Source organism: Phyllostomus hastatus, unplaced genomic scaffold (assembly GCF_019186645.2).
Source record: "Phyllostomus hastatus isolate PE091 unplaced genomic scaffold, TTU_PhHast_1.1 phas_contig_40, whole genome shotgun sequence".
Taxonomy (NCBI): Eukaryota; Metazoa; Chordata; class Mammalia; order Chiroptera; family Phyllostomidae; genus Phyllostomus; species Phyllostomus hastatus.
The window spans coordinates 57825984-57850739 of NW_025333872.1; positions in this window are offsets into that span (position 1 = coordinate 57825984).

Below are 24756 nucleotides of genomic sequence, written 5' to 3' on the forward strand. Positions count from 1 at the left end.
AGACGTTAACCATTTCTAAGTGTGCAGTTCAGAAGTATTAGGTACATTCCCACTGTTGTTCAGCCATCACCATGTGGTAAGTTCTTGAGAGTCATAGCCTGTGCCCTGAAGGAGCTTGCTGTGTTGCGAGGAAATGACGATACAGTGTGGCCAGTGTGATAATGAAGGCTCTACCACAAGCTCTGCTGGCCTGGGCCCACTCTGGAGAAGGGAGGAAGAAGTGTTGTCCATTCTGGCAGTAGGAGGCCATGTCACAGAAAGCACTGGCAGCCTCATTCTGAAAATGAGAGGTGAAGGGATTGGCTGAGGCACCTGAAAGAATTTTAACGGGTCCTAATACCTGGGCCCTTTTCTCTGGCAACATCCTGGTCAGGGTTCTGGAAGCAGGATTTATCTAACCCTTAGATTTTTCTAGTTTACCAGGTGGCCAGGAAAAGTGAGTGTATTTCCAAATCCAGACCCCCTTTTAGGGTCTGGCTCAAAATACATACAAAGAAATGAATTACATGATTTCCAGTCTTTGGAGCAGATATTCCGAACAAATAAAACACATGCAGTTCCAGCAATGGGCTGCCTGGATGCATGGGACTCAGTGGCGCACACAGCGAAGGCCCTGTTGTGGACAGAGTCCTGCTTTTACAAATCAGTTTGCCTCCAAAACTGTTACAAAGGCAGTCAGGAGCTGTTTTTGAAATTGCCTACATTCTGACACATTTTTCTGGTTTCTACTCTCTCAATCCTGCTTAGGTTTACTAAAAATTTCAGAACATCTTCCCAGAGCAACAGAGAATGCAAACGTTTCCAGACTATGATGTTGGGAAAGCTAAAGTGGAGAGACTGGGTTTGGCAGGACCTAGGATGACCTTGAAAAAGAGAGCCAGCTGGGTTTCCTTCATAAAGGTAAGACCCACGGTGATGGGGGCCTGACTCTCAGTGATGTCAGCAGTGTTACCAAGTACCCTCCAAGTGGGCCAGGTGACTGGCGGCACCAGGCCCGTCAGGTCCCTGCTGTCCCCTCTCCTCACTCCCTCAGCAAACTGTCCCCTAGGACAAAGAGTAGGAGCCTCCCTGTCCTCAGGAGAATCCGGCCTTGGCTCCAGGATCTCCCAGCTCCTTCCTGCCTCGGGCCTACGAGGGCATTAGCCATGCTGATCTGCCTTCTCCGGAAGTGGCCCGTACAGCACCCCTCCCTGTTGGGTCAAAACTCCCTTTCTGTCATTAGTGATCTAGCCTACTTGGCAAGAACAAAGGATAACACTTGAAGTGTAGTTAACTTGTATAAACCCAGCTTTTCAGTCCAAAACTATTTATCAACTACATACTGTGTGTCAGGCATGGTCCTTGGTGCTGAAGATACAGAATTCACAAGGAATAAACAAATTAGCAGATTAAATTAGATGATTTTCATTATTCAGGGTAATTATATTCTATAAAGTTGCTACAAACACTGAATTAATACTGAACCCCTTGCTCATAGGGAAATACAGGGTTAGGTTCATCAACTGATCGATACATGCCCTCATTTTATGTGGGTTTCTGTGTAAAAACAGTAGTTTAATGGGTTGCTGATTCATTAAGATTGAACTTGCGGCCAACAACACTATAACTGATGCCTGAATGAAGTTTACTAAAACATGTATTTCTCCGACAAGACACATCTTGTGTACTTAGGGACACTATGTGGAACCTCAGTGCTATGCTTGGGGCCATTCTAAACAGTGCAGCCACCAACAAAAAGCACAAAAGTATAAAAACAGGGCACTAAGTAGGTCACGATAAGGACACTTGTTTATAGTACAAGTACTGACATAAGAAGGCAGAGTGTTGCCTGGTCTGACCTCACCTGGAAATGTGGAGTTGAGCAACTGGAATTTTCACCGTCCCGTGCACATCCATGAGGGACCAGGAAAGGTCTGCCAGTATTGATTTCAGGGTGGCAAATAAATTTTAGTGAGTAGGCAAGTTTACAAATATGAACTCCATGCATCATGAGGTTTATGTACTCATATAGAATGTATTATGAAGAAAGAAGTCTTATGTGATAAAGAGGGATGGAAGGGAAGGAGAAAAATCATGACTGTTAAGCCTGGGGCTTAAGCAAATAGGTGGTTGGTGTAGGGGAGGCCAGCCCCTCTCGTTTAGATCATTACACTTGCCACCTAAGTACAGGTATTAAGGGGATAGTTGGATAGAGCAGGCCAGAGCTTAGAGATATATATACATTTAGAGAGTTGTCCATATATTACTGTATTTATTTAATCACAGAACTAACTTTTGAAATACAATCTGTAATGTGAAAGGTGAAGTTTCACCTGCAGGGTCACATGTCTTTGTGAGTGAACGTCCCTTGTCCCACACATTGAGTACAAAGCCCAACACTGATGGCCTCAGGGTCCCATCTGTTCATGGATGGGGCTGTGACATCTCAGGTGGAGCTACTGCGTCTCGCAGACCAGGCGCCAACCATCTGCTTCCACAGGTCTGTGAATCCACACAGGCCCAAGGCTTCCTGTGCCCAGTAGGCTTTCTAGCGTGGAGGCCAGATCCCATTTCAGGTCTTTGAATCCCTGTGCTTGCAACTTTACCTGATAACCATTCTGTTGTGTTGTAACTTGGTGTGAACATGTTTATCCACTAGATTAAGCCAAAATGTGATCCTTGGCAAAAGAAGCCTTTGACCAAACTAAAAGAATGGAGAGTAGATGTATTAATGCAACTCCAAGCAAAGTTTTGAAGGTAAGAAAAGAACCACGTTCCCTTGTAGATAAAATTCTTACTGAAATTGTTCTCAGAAAATTCAATTTTCTCTTTCTTTTGAAAAATGTTAGCAATAAATTCACTATGAGGGCTTTGTTTGGAACTTTCTAATCTAATTGCAAAACTTTTGTAATCCTGTTAGCTTTCAGGAGAGAGTAGCAATTGTCAAGAGTTGGATATTAGTCCAGCTTTAGCACTAAGTCTCTGTGTGATGTTGGTCTAGTTATATAACCTCCTTGAGTTTTACTTTCTTCATCTATGAAACAAAAATATTAGACTGAATTGTCTTACTTTTACTGTGGTAAAAAAACACTTAGCATAAAATTTATTATCTTAGTCATTCTAAGTGCACAGTTCAGTAGTGTTCAGCATATTCATATCCCTGTAAAACAGGCCTCCAGAATTTATTTACTTTGTAAACCTGAAACTCTATGCCCCCTATTGAACTAATGCTGGTATAGCCATACCATGGAATAGCAGGCACCTATAATAAGGAACAAAGCAGTGATATCCTCAAGAACAGGGATGCCTCTCTAAAGAACTACACAGGTAAAGTAAATACTGTAAAGACTCTATGATTTCATTGATACAACACTCTTGGGATGACAAAACTATAGAAATGGAAAACAGAGTCATGAATTCGAGGGGGTAAGGAGAGGTGGTGGGGAAGGGAAAGGAATATGACTTCAAAAGGGTAACAGGAAAGATTTTTGTGCTGGTGGGTCTGTTCTGTGTGTTGATTGTATCAAAGTCAGTGCCCAGGTTGTGACGCTGTAGTTTTGCAAGATGTTAACATTGAAGGAAACAAAGTGAAGGGTGCATGATCTCGCTTTACATTATTTTTCCTCTTTTCTTAAATTGTGGTAAAATATACATAACATGAAATTTACTATTTTAACCATTTTGAAGCATGCAGTTCAATGGTATCAAGTTCATCCATATTGTTGTGCAACTATCACCACCATCCATCTCCAAAACTTTTTCATCTGGCAAAACGGAAACTATACACCCATTAAACAGTAACTCTGCATTCCTCCCTCCCCCTAATCTCTGGTACCACCATTCTGCCTTTGCCTCTGTGAGTTTGACTATGCTAGGTGCTACGTATTAGTGGAATCATACAATATTTGTCTTTTTGTTTATTGATTGGTTCATTTTACCCACCATAATGTCCTCAAGGTTCATCCATGTTGTTGGATATGTCAGAATTTCCTTCCTTTTTAACGCTGAAACACATCTGCTTATCTATTCATTTGTTAGTGGACATCTTTGTTGCTTCCACCTGACCATTGAGAATAATGCTGCTATGAACATGGGTACACGACTATCTCTTTAACAGCCTACTTTCAACATATACCCAGAAATGGAACTGCTGGATCATAAGACAATTCTGTTTTCAATTTTTTGAGAAAGGTTCATACTATTTTCCATAGCATATGCAGAATTTTACAATCTCATCAACAGTTTTCAAGCATTCCAATTTTTCTGCATTCTTTATTATTTCACTCATTATTTCTTCCTTTATTTAATATTAGTCATCCTAACAGGTATGAAGTGGTGTCTTAATGTGGTTTCGCTTTGCATTTCCCTGATTATTAGTAATTTTGAACATGTTTTCATGTGTTTATTGAATGTATTGTATACATCTTTGAAGAAATGTCTATTGAAGTCCTTTGTTCATTTTTAAATTGGGTTATTTGAGTTTTTGTTGTTAAGTTGTAAGAGTTACGTATATGTTCTGGATCTTAACCCCAGATACATCACTGAGATATATAATTTACAAATATGTTCTCTCATTTTATGGGTTTCTTTTTTACTCTGTTAATTGTATGCTTTGATGCACAGAAGTTTTAAGTTGAATGTAGCCACATTTGTGTGTTTTTGCTTTTTTTTTTCGGCCTATGCTTTTAGTGTCATATCCAAGAAATCATTGCCAAGTTCAATATCATAAAGATTTTCCCTTGTTTTCTACTAAGAGTTTTATAGTTTTAGGTCTTATGTTTAAATCTTTAATCCATTTTGAGTCAATTTTTGTATATGGTGTAAGATAAGGGTCTAACTTCATTATTTTGCATGTTGCTCCAGTTTTTCCCAGCACCATTTGTTGAAGAGACTGTACCTTCTCCACTGAGTGGTCTTAGCACCCTTATCTTTTGATCATTTGATCATTTGGTCATTTGAGGGTTTATTTCTAGTTTCTCTGTTCTCATCCATTGGTCTGTTGGTCTAACTTATTCCAGTAACACATCATTTTTGATCATTGTAGCTTTGTAATATGTTTTAAAATTAGGAAGTGTGAGTAATCCAATGTTTTCTCTTTTTTTTTCCAACATGATTTTGGCTATTTGGGGTCCCTTGAGATTCCATATAAATTTTAGGGTAAATTTTTCTATTCCATTAAAAAATGCCATTGAGATTTCGATAGAGATTCCACTAAGTGATCTCTGAGGTTTCTTGTGATATTAAAATGATTAAATTGTTATGTATATTGATGAAGTAGAAGTTCAGCTCTGGAACTATTTCAATTTTTTGCCTCCAGAAGAAGAGAAGGGACATTTATTCAGCACATGCTACATGCCAGGCATTTTTGCAGCAATCTTGGGAGAGACATCATTAGCATTCTTGTTAGGGTAGCTTGTCCTGCTCTGCATGGAAAGCCAGGATTCCAGCAAGGATCTAAGCCCAGGTCTATGCCCTTACAATGCACTAAGGGCCCCCTCCTGCATCTCCTGATGGCTTCCTAACTGCAGACAGAGGTTGTACCAAAAACTGATGGGTGTTTATCTTTTCACTGGTGCCACAGCACTTGTAGGGGTTCTACCTGCTATTGTACTTAGGAGGTCATAACAGAATATTCAGTTTTCTATGTTTATTTGAATATGTACAGTGTTGAATGGATGAACTACATAAGGGAATCATGATTTAAATTTTATTTTTTAATTGAATAAAGTCCCACCTGGGGCTTCTTTCTTATTCATATGTATATAACCAATTCTTGCTATGGAGAAGTGAATAACCCTTCTCCCAACCTTTTCTTCTCCTCTGTGTTCTCAAGATTTCCAGCCCTGGGTGAGTAATGCAAGTGCTCCAGGATCACACTGCAAAGACAGACTTGCTGGATCCATCTAATCCAGCTTTCGTGGCTTCCCAGAGTTTGCATCCATGCAACTATGACCGAATCAGGGAGAATATTTATAGCAACATCCACCTCTACCAGGTACCACAGGGAGAAATAACTAATATGTCTTTCTGTTCAACTCACCACCTGTGTGTAGATCTTAGAAATTTACTTTGGTAGTTTTTCAGAGACCCTCCCCCTCAAAGCTCTATTACCTAACCGGGCTTGTTTTTATTATAAAAAAATTAAAGGCTAATTAAAAAGAGGACTATAAAGAGGTGCTATATAAGATACTGTTGCAGCCAGAACATGTACTCAACTGATAAATACCAGTGTAAAGCTGCAAACTTTGGTGCTAAATACCAGGAGAGGTGGACAGTCGTTAGTGTTCAAACAGAAAGTGGTCCCCACAGGGTTGGTTCTATTAAGAAAAACTTTTGAAGGAGGAAGAAATTGAGCTGGACTTGAAGAAAGAATAGGGCTTAAGGAGGAGGTGTTGCAGAGGGAAGGAGGGAGCTCATTCCAGGAGGGAAACATGAACGACAATGCAGAGGAGAAACTATGCATACGGTGTTCAAGTTTAATTAAGCTGAAGACTCATGGGGAAATGTAGTGAAGAGAAGTTTTTTCAGAGAGGGGAGGAGAGGGCAGGTTGTAGATGTCTGTGAATTCCAGACTAAGGAATTTGTGCTTTATCCTGTATGGTAAGTGCTATATGCAAAGCTGCATTTTTTTTTTTTAGGAAGACTAATGTGGCCACAGGGTGTTAGTTGGATTGGAAGAGTGAGAAATTGCAGGCAGGGATGCTAGTTAGGTTGCTACAACATAGGATAGACATGAAATTTGGCAATGAATGGGAGTTTCTACACAAGGTAGTGGGTATTTGTCTTTACACTGGTACTATAGCATTTTTGAAGCTATGACCTACTATTGTTTGTTGCTCTAAGAGAAGACTTTTGTTTCACCTGCTTATTTAAGATGAGAAGACTCGAGTTTATTTATAGTCTGGGGTGAAGGAGCAGTAAAGGACAAGAGATGGGAGGGGAGTTTGAGAAACAGACGACCCTGGGGAAAGAGGAGGAGACAGGATGAGAAAACCAGGTAGAAGAGTAATTTTGAGAAAGGGAGAATGGCATCACTTCCCTTGAGGTGAATGAGGCACATAGAATTTTCAAGTGCAAAATGACAAGATGCGTGGGCCCGTGGATGCCCCGGCTGTGTAAGAGAGGGAGAGGAAGAGAAAGATGTGTGTGTTAGTGAGGTAGAAGGTGAGCATGGCATGTGAGCAGGTATCACTATGGGGGAGGCCACCAATGACAGGAGAATATAAGGATGACCATTAGCTAAGAGGGCCCAGGTGGCACAGGAGAGCATGAATTTGCAGTGAACCCATCTGTATAATAATTCTATTACTTTCACCCCTAAAGGCAACTGTAGAGTGAATAAAAATTACACATAAAGCCAAGGGTATGGGGAAGTTTAGGAGTAGAATCCTAGAAAGAGAAGCACTGTCATGATCCACCATCCCAGGTTGGCTATGGAGGAAAAGAGCAACCTGAATTGGGTCTAGCAAGTTACAGATTATCTGCAAGGAAACACACAGGTGCAAGTACACACACGCACACACACCACAATTTCTATAACTTTTGTACCTGTTTAGACAAGTATCTAGAAAAATGAGTTGGCCACACGGATGAGGAGCAGATGCCGCATGTCGCAGCACCGAGCTTCCTGGCCCTGGAATGCCCTGACAGTGTACCTGCCAGTGGCACTCTCCTCAGCTAGCATCCTGCAAGAGTTGAGAAAATAGCCAGGTTTTTCTTATCCTATTGTCATTTCACAGTACAGTTTATGTCTCCATTCAGGAAGACCTTTTATGTTCTAACGAGGAGACATTTAAAAACTTCTGGCTCTTCTGCTTCTTGAACCAAACTGAGAGGAAAGAGGGTTGGGAGTTGGGAGTAGGGACTGAGGGGGATGGGCAAAAGCAGAGTCGGCCCAGGCATCTCTGAACAACACCTCTCTCTGCTCCTAGCATCCTGGACAGTCTATTTCTTGATGCCGACGTAATCTTTTATCTGTGAAACTCTGGTATTCATATCTGGGGGCCATCACCACAAATCTGTTTTCCTCCTTGGCTGAGAGAATAGGGAGAATTAAACTCCTGGTGACTAAACGGGGGTGAAGGGAGGCGCCTATGAGTGAGGGAGAGGTGCGGGGCAAAGGAAGACAGAGTCAGAGATGGAGAGTTTTATGTTGGAAATCATGGCTGTGACTGGACCAGCAGGGCTCAGAGTTGCAGCAGTGCCCAGGAGTACTGAGGGGACAAAGGAGGTTTCCTCTGTGGGACCACTGTGTCGGTGAAAAGCAGGCAGAAGGCACATAGTGAGAGCAGGAGGTGATAGCTCGGGTAAGCACAGAGAGACAGAAAGAACTAAGTTAGAGCAAGTGTGAGGAGCCCAGCCACGCAGTAGGGGGAACTTCTGCTTCTCTGCTACTGCTTCCCTCCATTTGCACAGGAGATGGAAAGTCAGGGTACTGATAAAATTCAGTCTGTGCTTTCACTAAAATCTGTTTTTAATGCAGTTGCCCAAATGTTAAAGGGAGAAAGAAAGCAAAGAAAGAGAACCACTTCCTTTGGCTATTTACTGACTTATAAAAGTTGTTCTTGGAATTGAGCAAAGGGAGAAGAATGTGAGCACTGTATTTTCAAGTTGGTCCATGGTGAAGAGATCCTGAGGAGACTTAGGATGCCTATAGATTCTAGAGGGGGAGCATGAGGGAGACATAACATACACACACAAATCCCCCTCCACACTAGTGTCATGCACATTTGTTCCCGGTTTCTCTCTCTCTCATTCATTCATTCATTCATTCACTTAGTGATTATTACATAATGCTGCATTTGTGCCAGGAATCGTGCTGGGCTCAGGAAATGAAACACATAATAAATGAGTGAACAAAGAAGTGAATCTACATCTCTAACTGTGGGTGCCATGACGAAATCCACAGAAGTAGAGGGCAATGGGGCTGAGAAGAGCACTTACTGACAGAGAGATCGGCCAAGACCTTCCAGAGTCAGGGGCATCTGAGCTGGAATTTGATGAATGAGAAGGAGTCAACCAGGCAAACAGGCTGAAGAAGAGTTTTCCAAACAGGGAACAGAAAATAGCACGGGTTTAAGAAAGGAAATTCTAAGACAGTAACCAATAGTTTTTCACTTTCCTTCACATTTTCCTATGGGTGTGACTTGGTGACCTCCTGAAGTAGTTCTTCCACATTGGTCAAGAGTCATGTTATAACCTTGGCTGGTGCGGCTCAGTGAATTGAGCGCCAGCCTGTGAACCAAAAGTTTGCTTGTTTGATTCCCGGTCAGGGCACATGCCTGGGTTACAGGCCAGGTCCCCATTTGGGGGTGTGAGAGAGGCAACTGATCAATATTTCTCTCACAGGTCCATGTTTATCTTTCCCCCTCCTTTCCCTTCTCTCTAAAAATTCATAAATAAAATCTGTTAAAAAAGAGTCACTTTACACAGTAACAATGGTGGCATGTTGCCATTCTGAATGTTGAATACTAGTCATGTGAGGGTTAAGATTAAGTAAAAGGTGGCAGCTGGGAGAAGTCACAAGAATGTGGGGATGAATTTTAAAGCTCTGTTACTATTTTGCAAGCACGTAGCAGTCAAGTATGAATTTTAATATCTGTGTGCTGGGGAGCAGCCTGATTCTGAAAGTGGCAAATGACAACCAATCTCACATGAAAACTAACTTTCTTAAGGGACTTCTGCATGAAGGACAGCAAACCTCATAGGACTGTCTGTTTTGACAGTTCTGTGTTCCACTTGAGAGAAAGTAGGCACTGCTTGTAATGCAACCTCAGAACACTTTTTGATCAATTCTCAGTGGATACTGTGCACCAACAACCTTTCTTTAGGGGGTTTTTAAAAATAATCAAACGTTTTATTTTGGAATAGTTTTAGATTTAAAGAAAAGTTGTGAAGATACTACAAAGAGTTCCCAGGGATTCCTTAACCCACTTTCTCCTATGATTAACATCTTGTATTTCTATGGCACATTTGTCACACCTAAGGAACCAGCATTGGTACATTACTGTTAACTAAACTAGACTTTATTTGCAATTCACTGGTTTTTCCATTAGCGTCCTGTTTGTGCTCCAGGATCCCTCCCAGGGACCACATTGCGTTCATCTGCCGTGTCTCCCCAGGATCCTCAGGTCTGAGCCAGTGTCCAGTCTTTCCTTGTTTATCATGACCTTGGCAATCTTCAGGAGTACTGGCCAGGCCACCTGTAGAATGGTCCCTGTTTTGAACTTGTGTGATGTTTTTCCCCTGGTTACACTGAGGTTATAGGTTTAGTGGAAGAACACCCTACAGGTGAAGTGACCTCGTCACATCATTTTGGGGCAGATGCTATCAGCGTAAGTTGCCACTGGGGGTGTTGATCTTGGTCACATGGTTGCCAGGTTCTCCCCTGCAGAGTTACTATTTTTTTCTTTAAGGAGTTTGTTTAAAAATGATTTTTAAACTACAGAAGTAATAAACAAATGTAAAATAATTTTTCTCTTCATACAAAATTGAACCATCACTGAAAAGGCAATGCTTTAATGGTGACTCTAATACTGGTCCCCATTCCACTTCCTCAGAGGTCGACACTGTTATTACTTAGAGCCTTTTCAATGCACTTACATCCATACTTATGTCCCCATAAAAATATAAATGGTATAATTTAGTTTTCTAGATTGACAATCTGCCATACCCTGTGATAGCAATTTTCAAACTTTTTCATCTTTTGGCACACCAAAAAATTCTGCATATCTGACAAAAATAAGCATAATTTTGATTCACTCACACTGGACAGCTATTGTTGTATTGGCTGTTGTCATTTTTTAACTTGACAATCTAAGGGAAAAGAGGTCAATGCCCGTGTTTTTAAAATTCACCTCTTTAAAATAGTCAGGTATGGTGTGTTTTAAAAATTCTTTCAGTGTTCCAGTGTGCCATAACACACTGTTGAAAATCACTGCCCTAAGGATATTTTTCTGCAAGTTGCTTTTTTCACTCAACAGTACGTCTTAGAGAGTTGTTTCTACTGTTCTCTTTCAAGGCTGCATTATATGCTGTTGTATACTACAGATCGCATAGCCAGCCCCCTGTGGATATTTGTTGCTATTCCCCCCCCATTAGAAACTGTGCCTACTAGATTTCCTTGTGCGTGCCTCCTTATGCATGCGTGGGTTTCGTTAGAGCCAATATTTAGAAATGGATTTGCTGATTCACAGAATGTGCACATTCAAGATTTTTCATAGATCCCATTGATGTGGTATACCATTCTCCTCTGACTAGCGACTTATGAAAGAACCTGTTTTCCCACAACCATTTTAACACTGTATGTTTTGCTAACCATTAATAATGTTTGCAATGTTTCTATCACTGTTTGAATTGGCCATTACTTACCATTTGCATCAAAGGCTGGCCACTCTTTTCTCTGTTTGCAGTTCTAGTTCAGATTCACTTAAAGATCTGGGTGATAAAAAGAAAACCATTGAATTTTCTTACAATTGTTATTGATGATAATGTATTACTTAAAAGAGAGAATTCTGGTCCAAAAGAACTGTATTTTTTGGATATTCTTTTGAAAAAAAACTTTAAAATAATTTGAGTCCTGAACAAGGGAGAAATGAGCTAGCTAGCCCTGCATGGATCCTTTGGAACTTGTAATTCTGTTACATCGTTATTTGTGTCCAATGTCATTCCCCAAGAAAAGACCTGTTTATTAAAATGTTTATTTAATGTACAAACATTAAATACTACTATTGACCATTGTATGTCTAAAGACATGGTTAAAATTGGTTGCTTTGACTTTATGGACCAATGAAGTAGCAGAAAATACTCTATCCTCTGCCTCTTCTTTCCCTTTTTCCCACTGGCCACACCGAGGAGAAGCAGGGGACAGCCATTTTCCGTCTGTGTTATGCTCCCCTCTGCCTCCAGAGGCAGTGCGGTATAGTGAGCAGCGCATGGCACGCCTCCCAGAAGTGCTGCTGTGTGCAGTAGCTCCAGTGTGCAAGACGTTCAGGGAAACACAATACACCATTTTCCTGGTTTCCATCATCACATTTAATAGGACATTTAAAAAAAACAAACATTTTTTAGGATAATAAAGTCATGCATTTATCATAGAAAATTTGTGAAATATAGAAAAGTTCAAGAAAGAAAATTAAAGTCGCCCATTATTCTACCGCCCAAATACAACAACACTATTGTTAACACTCGGTATGTATCCTTCTAGTCTTTTTATTTTGTAGATATACACAAGCTGTAGAGACATTTTGGGGAGGGATAGGGAATATGTAATAGAATGACTTTTACCCTAGTTATTCCTCCAACTCCATTGCCACTGCTTATTTCCCAGAAGAAAATGAGATTTGCAATCAGTGGCAATCTCAGAACTGTCAAAACATGTGAACTCAGCCATGCTGATGAAGACCCAATCACAAGGTAGAGTGTCAGAGGACTTACCTACCCAGGAAGACAGAATGAACGCAGGTAGTTTCTGGTCAGCCTTGCTGCCAGTCTGCACTGCAGTCCAGTTGTCTTAGGGGAATAGACTCATGGACTTCAGCATTTCCTGAGCAGTTTCTTTCTGTGGGCTGTGGTTGCTTCTCTTTACCCAGAAGATGTTGGGCTTTGGTCACCCTAGCCTGCTGTGCCTCCTTCCTTTCTTCCTGGAAATCTACCAGCCCAGCAGTACTTTTGTGGTTTGTTCAGTCTTTCCTTCCAGTGACTTTCACTGTAACTGATGTCATTTTCTGTTCTTCCTGTGTAATTCTGAGTAATTTTAGAGACAGCTGAAAGTGTCACCATGCTGTCAGAGAGTCTGTGGCTCTGAGCTGGCCCTGTGGAGTCACATTGGGCAACACTGAGCTGCAACACAAGAGTACCTAGGCCCAGAACACCAAGGGCTTCTTGAGAATGCCTCTCCCCCAAAAATCTGGGCCAAATAGCAAGTGTCAAAATTTAATTCCCTTCATGGAATATGTGCTTTCCTATGCATTGTTTAAAAATTTTAGAGGTTCTCTTTATTTTGGGATAATGAGCTTGTGTTTCTGTATTAAAGAATAGGAGTACATCACGTCACCTTCCAAGGTCTTTTCCGGTCCCAGGGTTGTGGGACATTTACATGGAAATAACCTGTGTGTACACTAACCTGAAACAGATAGGACCTTCTGCCCACAGGCAGAATGGGAAGCCACTTAATGACACCTGATTAGACAACTTTGTCTGTCACCTACTCTTTCTAATATCCCTGTCCAAAATTTTCTCCCCACTGCCTGTCATAAAGACTGGTAGTCTATCTTTAGAGTCTTGGTAGCTGTATTATTTAAGACTAGGTTTGGCTTTGGTCATAGTTAGACACAAAATAACAGGATTAAAAGAGATGGAAATTTCTCTGGCTTCCTCAAGTTAACATCCAGAAGTAGGAAGTACAGAGCTGGTGTGACAACTCTGCTGCATGGAGTCCTCAGGGACCCATGCTCCCTCTACCCTGGAGTTCCAACAAATGTAACCTCCATACCCGAGATCAAGCCCTGGTCTGAGATGGAGCTCCAGCCACTACACTCATGTTCTATGCAGGAAGAGGGAATATGGGGGTGGGGAAGCTGCCACTTCAGGGAAATGCCCAGAAGAAGCCACATGGCATTTTTACGTGGCATTTTCACATTCATCTCGTTGTTCAGAACTTAGTCACATAACTACACACCTAGCTGCAAGAGAGTCTTGGACAAGTCATCTTTATCTGGCTGGCCATGTGCCAAGATAGATATTACATTGCTATGGGAAAAGAGGAAAATGAATATTAGGAAACAACCAGTAGTTTCCACCATTTTTGGAAAATTCCAACGATGGAATTTAAGTAACCCAAAGAGGGGGCGTCCCAACTAGCCATTGCCTCTCAGGGTTCTCATGGGGATTGGTGTCAGTATGAAAGACTGTGGCTTACGGGAACAGGGTGTATGCCCAGGGACAGACAGAGAGTGGCTGCCCAGAAGGCCAGGGGCAGGACCATACATCAGTATCTCCTTCTTTTCAGTTTTTCCTAGGGTCCCTGGAGGGGTATGACCTCATCCTTCTCCACAACAGGAAAGATGAGTGTAGAAATAAGTGTAAACCAGGAATCCTGTGATAGGTCCCACAGGGCTGACTGACTACGATAACCCACGGCCAGGAGAGAACTAGCCTGCCCTGCACATCTATAAGGTGCCAGTTGCCAAGCTTGTATCCATCCTGTCATTTAATTCTCATAGCAGCTTATTCTCTATTTATCATGCCATTTTACAAATGTGAGATGGATTAAGGGCTATAAATTCTTAAAATAGGATTAAGACTTTAAGTTTTAGAGCATACGGCTAAAAAGTAGAAAGAAGAGTTTAATTCCCTGATCTCTTTCTAGTCTGGAGCAACACTAGAGTCAAGGTTCAGGTTTCAGACATTTACTAGAAAAGTGAGTACCGACTCTTCTTGATAATGAAAGTTCGCATGAACCATGGAAAAGCGGGGGTGCAGTAATGAGGCTGCTCACATTTGAAAGCTGTGAATTGTTTTGTAAAACAAAAACTAAATAATAGTAAAATGGTGACCTCTTGTTTAGAAATAGATTTTCATGTCAAGTTGAAATGGATGAAGATGTTTTTCTACTATACTTCTTCATCTAAATATGCCTTGGGTCATGAGATTTAATTTTGCAATGACCCAACTGTGAATTTGTTAGTAACATTGCAAATGTCTTTGTAATTTAACTAATGCCACTTTTTTGATAGAATGAAAATATGGAGAAAGATGACCTTTCAATGGAACAAAATGAAAATAACCCAGCACAAATAAGCCTTAGTCAACATGCTGGGGAGCCCGTCAAGCAGAAAGAAGACGCAGGGTAAAATTAAATCATTGTATTGTTGATGCACGGATATGGCTTAAACACAGAGGGGAAAACTGAGTGACTGATTAATATAGAGGTTATATGTTAACTCAAAAAATATTTGAAGCTGAAGTAAAAACAAGACTGTTAAAGCAGGTCAGACAAATAAATTAATGTTTCACTGTAGGACTGGATTTTTAATGAGAGTATTTGCTGAGAGAAATTACTTTTTATATTTATACATATAGAGTAATTATTTTATCTTCAGTGAATTTTTTAAAGTGTGGCTTTTCTCAAACTCCCTTATGTTAAATAAAATGACTTCAGTTTGGTGTGTATGAATTTTCCAGACCACTTTGAGGTGAAAGGCATTTACTCTACATTTCCTGCCTGCTACAGGTACAGCTACATAAGGGCCCTACGACTGCTAGGCCTGGATGACGGGGTGGGGCCTGGTGATAGGTAGGGACCCTGTCCTAATGAGAGGGACCTACTGCAGCCAGGAGCTGCAGGTAGCGGAGGGCCTGGCAGTCCGGTCTCAGCAATCTGGAATGTTTGGTCATCTAGAAAGGGGGCTTTCCTGCCATTCCAGTAGCAACACATTTTTACACTTTGTTCTCTGTTCTGATTTTACCAGGAAATTAGTACGATTGACCTGCCAACCTGCAGGGCCCCAATAAGCTTTTCTCTAAGTGTGGCCAGCGAAGGGCCTGGTCCTGACCCTATTCTTTCTTTGTTTCAGCGCATCCACTTAGTAATTCTGAACTACTTCAGATCCGTTGAGTGAACACTGATGATCAATACTTCAGGCCTTACCTTGCTTGCAGGGAGCCTGGTCCACACCGTACAAGAGAGTTCCTGGGTAAATATGGCAACAGGAGGCTTGGGCATGTTGCAAGGCCTGGGAGTTCATCACTGTGTCCATGGGACATCTGCTGAGCACAAGGTATTCTGCTACAATTTCTTCTTCTTCCTTTACCCTGTCTCCCGAGTCACCTTCTTCCAGGCACCTGGAACCAGTTAACATGATGGAGTAACAAGTGGGAGTTCCTTAGGGAAATGGCTTTCTTTAAAAAATGTGGTGAAAACCACAGTAAAATGCTGGGTCCTCTTGAGAGCAGGACGCAAGCAGAGAGCACTCTAACGGCAGCCCTGGGCCCACAATTGGCGGCAGGCCTTTCAGTGGCTGGTTTGTCAACTTAATGGTGAACGGAGCGTGCGAGGCCCTTGCTGTTATCCTTGCCCGAAACCCTCAGGTCCTCACAGAGCAGCTCTCGCATGACCCTCCTTGACATGGCTGGGGGTACCTTTTGGCCTCTTTTCTGTTTTCCAAGCCCTAAATTAAAAAATAGATTAAAAAAAAAACAAAGTTTGGGGGGGAATCGAAAGAGCTGAAATAAAAAAATCTTTTATCTTTCCAAAAACCTGTTTGCCCCTTGGTGCTTTTAATAGCTCTTGAGTACATTTTATGTAGTCTACAAAGTTCATATTAAATCCCTTCCTTTGGCAGTAAAGTTGAAAATGCCTACATTTTCTTAAACTATTGTAAACATTCTTGTGCTATTTTCATCTCAATCTCTAGAAAGTTTATTCCTGAAGGTAGGATTCACTATGAATTAAATCTTTTATCTTCTCAAAAAAAATACTAGGTTGACAAGTGTGAAAAATTAAATCTCACCATCAAACAAACCATGTTCTAAGCTCATATGGCCTCTGATTTGTGCTTGGCACGTCCGTAAGGGTATGAAATCTTACAATCCCCTTTCATTAATATGCAGAGTCTACAGTAGCACTGCCAGTGGAAATACAACACAAGCCACATAATATAATTTAATCTTTTCTAGCAGACTCATTTCAAAAAGTATTAAAAAAATAAATTTAATTTAAAATATATAATCTATTTAACCCATTGTACCTAAAATATTATCATTTTAACATATAACCAGTATAAAGAAATCACTTATGAGACATACATTTTTGGTACTAAATTTGAAGGTCTGGTGTGTACATCATATGTACAGCTCATCTCAACTCAGACGAGCCCCATTTGGAGTGCTCAGTAGCCACTTGTGGTTAGAGGCTATTGTATGGAACAGTTCAGCTCTAGATATCGAAGGACACTTTTTTATTTTTTCCATCCAGTTACCTAGAGTCCAACCTTAACTCAGTATCCAGAAGACTCCACTCTTTGGTCTCCTTCCCTAACAAGCTCCTCCCGCCCAGGCCCCTCACCCTGCACAGGCTTCATTCCCTAGAAACGAAGGAGAGGGAGACAAATCCAATCCTGCCCTATTGTTGACTGGAGGAGGAGCTTCTTAAGGGTAATGCAACACTTCCTTCTGGTGCTCTCATACGTGATAGAAATAGCAGCATCTTTAGAAGAAGTCAGCTGCTACTACTTTAGCATAAGACACTCAAGAAAGTGACCTTCTTTACAGGATTTTTAATAGGATGGTGAGATTTAGCTGCACTCCATGTGTGTGGCCTTGTCAGCATTTAAACTGGAATGTCCAGACCTAACTATGTGATCCTTCTCCATGTAGGGGATGGGAGGCACGGACGCTAATTTGTTGGGTTGGTCTCACCAGGCCCAGGGCCGAGGCTACGGGGAGCAAAATCATTGGGCTTACCAGTCCAGGGAGCTGACATTAGAAAAGCCCCTGTGATAGAGACCTCTTCCCTGGGCCCACTGTGTCTATCCCATGGGGATAGTCTTGGGCTAGTATTAACACATGTTCACTCAGTGACACTACCAGGAAAGAAAATTACCTATGTCCCACCATGGACACTTTGTCATTTTATGAGCCTACCTTAGGCCTATAGCAGAGTAGAAAGAGCCCCAGACAGGCAGTGGGCTTTCCTAGCTGTTTGGCCTTGAGTGTGTCTCTTTAGGCGCAAAGGCCTGGCACCCCCATGGCGTGTTCAAGATCTGCCTGGACTTGACATGCTAGTAGCAGAGGCTGTTGTGAGCAAGAGGTGGGAGATGAGCTGCAGAAAAAAGCAGGCCAGACCACAAAGGGCTGGGCTCTCCTTAGGAGAGGGACTAATTCTAAGGTTGATGAGGAACAGAAAATTTCAAATAAGAGAATGGCTCTCCTCATTGCTTTGTAAATGCTATAGACCTTGCCCAAATGTGATCACCTTTGTTATTTTACTTGTGCATGAGTTTTCTGCTTCTCACAAGGTAAAGGTGAAGGTTCTTGGTGATATTTACAAGGCTGAGCACAATTTGACCCCTGCTACTCTCTTGGACCTCATTGCTCTCCACTGTCCCCATTCTTCCATCTTTATGGGGCTGGGACTGGTCCTCTTCTGAACAAGCACAATTGTTCATGCCACTGGGCCTTGTACATACTCACAAGTCCATGCCTTACCTCCTCTTTCATCAGTAAATGCCTAGTATACTCAAGAGTCCATTCAAATATCACCTCTCAAGGAAATATTTCTTACATCACTATGCAGAGCCGAGTGCTTCCACCCATGACTTCTCTACATCCATTATAACACTCAGGTCATAGACATGATAGACTGTTGGCTTACCTACTCCCACAGGCTGTGAGCCTGTCATTCATTCATTCATTCCACACATGTTCTGACCAATAAAGATTTGGCAAAGGGAATACAGCAGTAAACAAAACTGACATGAATGCCTGCCATTATGGGACTATTTAGTGGAAAGAGACAGACATTAAATAAGTACATAAACATATATAGAATGTCAGATGGCTTGGCACCAAAGCTTCCCAGACTTCCTAGCCCCTTACAGTGGAGCTTAATGATGAGCTTTGGCCAGCGGGCTGTGAGGAGTAATGACATGTGTCATTTCCAGTCCAAAGCATTCAGGAGCTGGTTTGTGACCCTCCAGCTCTATTTCCATCCTGCAGCCATGGAAGGCATGTGTCAGGCTACAAAACAGAAGCATCCTTGGTCCCTTGGGTCAGTGCTGGAAGATACCTGTCTAGAAAGCATCTAGTCCCGCAGTGGGATCTGCATGAATGAGAAATTAATTGTAATTGTAGGCCATTGAGCTTTTGGGTTGTTTATCACAGAGTAACCTAGCCTTTGTGGACCATCAGAAATGGTGTTAGATGCTACAGAAAAAACTTGAAGAGAAAAGAGGGATAAAGAGCGGTGGAGGCTGGTGATGGGATGCTCCAGCTGTATGTAGGGTAATCGTGGGGAAGGCCTTCCTGAGAAGGTACTATTGTAGTAAAGACCTGAAGGAAATCAGGAAGCCAGCCATGTGACTGACAGGGAGAAGAGTGCCAGGTAGAGGGGAGAGTCTATGCAAAGGCTCTGAGGCAGAACCGTGTCTGGCAGCATTGCAGTAACAGCACGTTCAGAGCAGCTAGAGTGGATGAGGGGGAAATTGGAAGGCAATATGGTTACAGAGGTTGAAGGGGTGGAAAACAAGTGATGTAGGGCCTGGTGGAGCAGTGTGAGGACTTTGACTTTAACTTTGAATGAGAATGGGAGCACTTTGTGAGTTCCAAGCAGGAGAGTGATGTGATTTGACTTACATATTAATATTCATGCTGCTATCTTGGGAATAGACTGACAGTACATGAGGGCTGAAGCAGAAACTAGTTAGGAGGTTATTACATTGACCAAACTAGAGACAGCATGTCTGAGAAGACAGCAGGGTGAGAAATGGTTGGACTCTGGATATATTTGAAGGTACAGCCAATATGATTTCCAGCAAGAAGAGATGTGGAATGCAAGAGAAAGAGAAGTAAAAATTGATTCAAAAGGTTAGGTCTGAGCATCTGGGTGTTTGGAGGAGCCACCATCTGACATGTGGTTGGAGCAGGTTCATTGGAAACATCAGGATCTCGGTTTAGGACATGAAAACATTGAGTTGCTTACTAAATGTTCAGGTGGCAAAAGGAAGTCCAGTAAGTCCTCACTTAATATCACCAACAGGTTCTGTGACTTGAAGCAAAACAAGGTAAAATGAAACTAATTTACCACAGGCTAACTGATAAAAACAAGAGTTAAGTTCCTATGACATCTCATCAACATTATAACAAAACCATGTTATCTAAAGACCTGCTATATATTTTTTTCACACACTAGCTATGTAATAACTGTTTGCTGGACAAAAACAAAAGGCTGTGTCCATAACAGACTAATTTTGATATCTCAAAAAGACATTGTACATAAGAGTGTTTTGCCAAGTATATCATGCTGTTCAAATGAAAACCAGTTAGCTGTGATGATATTGTAATATCATACTCTGCAGGTGAGGCAGGTAGTAAAAGATATTTTTATTTTCTTTTCAAAATATTTGAGATTGTAGCCAATGGATCAAGTCATTCACCTAACAAATGTTGGTGAAATTCTTGGATAAGACTACTATTAGCTGAAATTAATGCAAAGATGCTTTAGAAATAGGTGAGCTAGTCAGAGAAATAGTGTCTACATTGTCAAAATCTAAAACTCACATTAATAAATGATGACAGTAACCAATAGAGTGAAAAGAATGAATGATGGACCATGAATTGTCCTAGAGTTAATGTACTCAAATAGTTATCTTGGCATCAGTTATTTTGCAGACTTAAAAAACATGAATCATTGCAAAGGTCAGATCACTTCTTAACCAAACAGGTAATTATTGTCTTCCCCTTCCTGCCACTCCTCTAAGCATAATATTGAACAATCAATTTTCTAGACCACAAAAACTTTATAGGGGGGAAGGTCTTTCACATGGCCAAGGAGGACATTAAAATTAAAAGAAAATATTATAATAACTGAGTCATAACCCTTTATGAAATAATTTGGCCATCTGGTCTTCAGAGTTCCTCACCATCGAACATAAGCATACATTTCAGGGACAGGAACTGAGGCAGGGAAGGAGAAGGAACATGCGTGGCTGTTAAGGGCTTAAACAGTGAGCTGGGGATGGGAGAGTGGAAAAGGAGACCTGTGTTACAGTCAGCGATTTAACATTGCAATCATTTTCCATCAGCTTCAGAACTTAATACAACAGCCATTTCATTACATCTTATAAAATTCCCCCCTGCAAGAATTTAGGAAATGTCTTTTTCAGTAAAGTAGATAATGCATACATTTTTCTGGAAGGAGAGCTCATTTCACATAACAAGTGATAGGTGCTAAATGCCAACAGAAACCAATATGCTAGTTTATAAATCTAAGCAAGCTGTTTAATTTTTGTATGTGGCATGCCATTTCTCAGCCTCTCTTCTGTTTTTCAATGATGCCTATAATTTTTAAAAATTATATTTTATTGCTTATGCTATTACAGTTGTCCCAATTTTTTCCCCTTTGCATCCTTCCACCTAGCCCCTCTACATGCATACTCCCTCAGGCAATCCCCTCACCGTTGTCTGGTCCATGGGTCATGCATCCATGTTCTTTGGCTGCTCCCTTCACCTTCTTTCATCCAGTCCCCGTCACCCTCACCTGCCCAGCATCTATCATTTTATAAGAAGCAATACTTTGATCTTTGGAACTCCTAGCCAAAATGAACTCCTAGCCAAAGTAAATTCCTAATTTAAAAAAATTTTATATCTAAAGAATGGTCAAAATCAAAGTAAAACAAAATGACAACCTACTAGAGGAATGCTTAACTATGAAATATCTTCTTTATGGAATATTATGAACCACTGATATTATTTAGACATGCTCATACTCTTACTTATTAGAAGATTTCTAAGTTTCTGCTTGAATAATTAAGAACCTATCATTGAATGGGCATTTCATTGAAGAGTAGCCTCTTCAGGGTAATTAAGTGTATTACCATCTAGTGTGCTTATAACAGCACATTAAATTAATTATAGTAGCATGGGACTGAAAGGACCCAGAGACTACCTCTCGTCCACCTTTCTGATGTTGACGACAAGCCATCCAAGCTGATGGTAGTCTGCCCCGGAATAGTCTGCCTTGGGAAGGTTGCAGAGAAGTTCCTGTAGTTACACAATAGGCAACACCACAAACACAAACCAGTTGGCAGGTCTACTGAAAGATAGGATATGACTGCTTCAAATTTATAAATCAATGGATTCTACCCAATAACTGAGTACGTAACTTAGCACAATTTTTATGTTATAAGAATGAATGGATGGGGGATAAAATGTGGGAAGCCATTGGTTCTATAGGTTAAATGGCTCATAAATAACAACTTAGAATATCAGAGCGTATACATGATATAATAACACATGTTGGAGAGGATGTGTACCATTGGTGGGAACGTAAAATGGTGCAGCCACTTCTGTGAAAGTGTATGGTGGGTCCTCAAAAACTTAAAAATAGAATTACCATAAGATCCAGCAATTCCACTTCTAGGTATATATCCAAAAGAATTAAAATCAGGATCTCAAAAAATATTTGTATACCTATGTTTATAACAGCATTATTCACAATAGCCCAAAGGCGGGAGCACCCCAGGTGTCCCCTGAGGGATAAACAAATATGGTATGTACATGTACAATGGAATCTTAGTCAGCCTTAAAATGAAAGGGAAATCTGACACATGCTACAACATGGACAAACCTTAGGAGCATTATGTTAAGTGAAATAAGCCACTCAGAGATGACAAATACTGTATGATTCCACTTATATGTGGTACTTAGAGCAGTCAAATTCATTGAGACAATAAGTAGGATGGTGGTTCCAGGGGCTGGGGGAAGGGGAAGTGGGGAGTTACTGTTTAATGGATACAAAGCTTCAGGTTTGCAGATGCAGAGTCCTGGAGATGGATGGTGTTGATGGGTGCACATAAAGTGAGTGTATTTAATACAGCCCTAACTGTCCACCTCAAAGTGGCTCCAATGGTACCTATGTATATTTTATCACTTAAAAATATATACTATGGCCCTGGCTGGTGTGGTTCAGTGGACTGAGTGCCAGACCAAGAGCCAAAGTGTTGCCAGTTCGATTCCCAGTCATGGCACATGCCTAGGTTGCAGGCCAGGTCCCCAGGACAGGGCGCTTGAGAAGCAACCACACATTAATGTTTCTCACCCTCTTTCTCCCTCCCTTCCTCTCTGTAAAAATAAGTAAATAAAATCCTTTAAAATATATATAATATGAAAAACAAGGCCAATGTTTCTTAACCTGTTTTTCATTATTGCTCCCCCCACAGGACTCTTTTTTGACACCTTTCCCCTGATGGTCTGTCTCCAAAAAAATGTCAAAACCAGAGATGTGTCACGTATCTGTACAGTATGTGTGTCTGCACTTTACACAGTAACACAGTAAGATTTTTTTTCCTCCCAAGAACTACTTTCCACCCTCACTGAGACGCATGTATTAGGGCATAATGTCATGAGATGAAAATCTGTAAGGGCAAAACACACTATTTTTGACTGATATATGTTGAAAGTACAGGTAAGGATCCTAAGATGAGAGACCAAAAGAAATCTATGTGCAAAAAATATCAAAAACCATTCATCTATTCATCTGTCCTTTTATTTAAATATTGTCTAAGCCCCTATTATGTGTTAGGCCCTGTGCTAAACTTAAGAATACACAAATAAACAAAAATAGACATGTTTCTTACCCTCATAGTACTAATAATTCAGTGGATGAGATTCATATCAGTCAATGATCACACCAATAAGTGTGAAACAGCAACCTTAGGAGGTGCCTCAGAAGAGAGTTAACTTGGTGCTGTATTGTGGCCGCAAGGAGTTCTGTGTGAGAGTGAGGATAAGCTGAGGTTGAAAGGTGAAAGGGCTGCAGCTAGTCAAGGAAGTCCTTTCCATGGAGAGGGGATGGCCTGTGCAAAGGGCCTGTGGCCAGAGGGAGCATGAACCCAATAGAAACCAAAAGAAGACATGTGTGGCTGGGACACAACAATCCTCATGGAAAGCAAAACAAGATGACACCAGCCCAAGGTTCCTCAACCTTGTCTGTGTTGGCATGTTGAGCTTGATAATTCTTTGTTAGGGGAGGCTGCCCTGTGCATTCTGGGATTTTTAGTAGCATTCCTGGTCTCTAACTCCTAGATGCCAGGAGCACTTCTCCCCAAGCATGATAACCAAAAATGTCTCCAGACGCCACCAAATGTCCTCTGGGGACCAAAATCACATTTGGATGAGAACCACTGGAGAGAAGTAGGCAGAGGCTAGACTCTATAGGCCTTGTTCAGGTGGTTGCTTTATCCTGTGAGCAACGAGGTACCTTTAGGGAAGTTGAAGGGGAGGAGGAAGGACAATCAAAAATGCATTTCTCAAAGTTCTTCTGCCAGCAGTGAGTAAGAGGGAGAGGAAGGAAAGCCAGAGGGACTGTGGATAGAACAATTAGAGGTTAAACCAGTTTAGGAGCTCCTAGACTAATCCTGGTGAAAGATAATAACAGCTTGGACCATGGTGGTGGGTGGTGGGACTGAGAGAACTAGATGGATTTGAGAGATAGGAAGTGAAATCAACAGAACTTGGCACGAAATCGGACATGTAGGGTGAGGTGGAATGAGACATGGGAATGATTCATGCTAGAGGGAGTGGATGGGTGATGGTGCTACTACAAAAATGGGGCAGCTGGGGATGGCCTAGGCTTGTGGGGGAAGGTCACACAATTTGATCGTGTTAAATCTGAAGGGCCTTTGAGATGCCCAGAACAGACGCAGAATAGGGAATTGGATATGTGGGTCTGGAGCTCTAGGAGTCTGGATTGGAGACATAAATTGGGGAGCACATAGTCTAAAGAAGGTACTCTCAGCCATGACCATGGACTATCTCCCTAGGAAGGAATATAGGAGGAGAAAATGAGGTCCTAGGATGAAGGCTTGAGTGTGGCCACCATTTAATGAGCTGATAGAGAAAAATGCACCTCAAGCATCAGAGAAGGGACAGCTGGGAAGTCGGTAAGATCAAGGATAGTGTGGAGTCCTGGGAGGCCAGGGAAGAAGGTGGGTCAAGAAGCAGGGAGTGCTAAATTGTGTGAGATGCTCCTGAGAGATTTCAGAAACTAAGAAGAAAGCC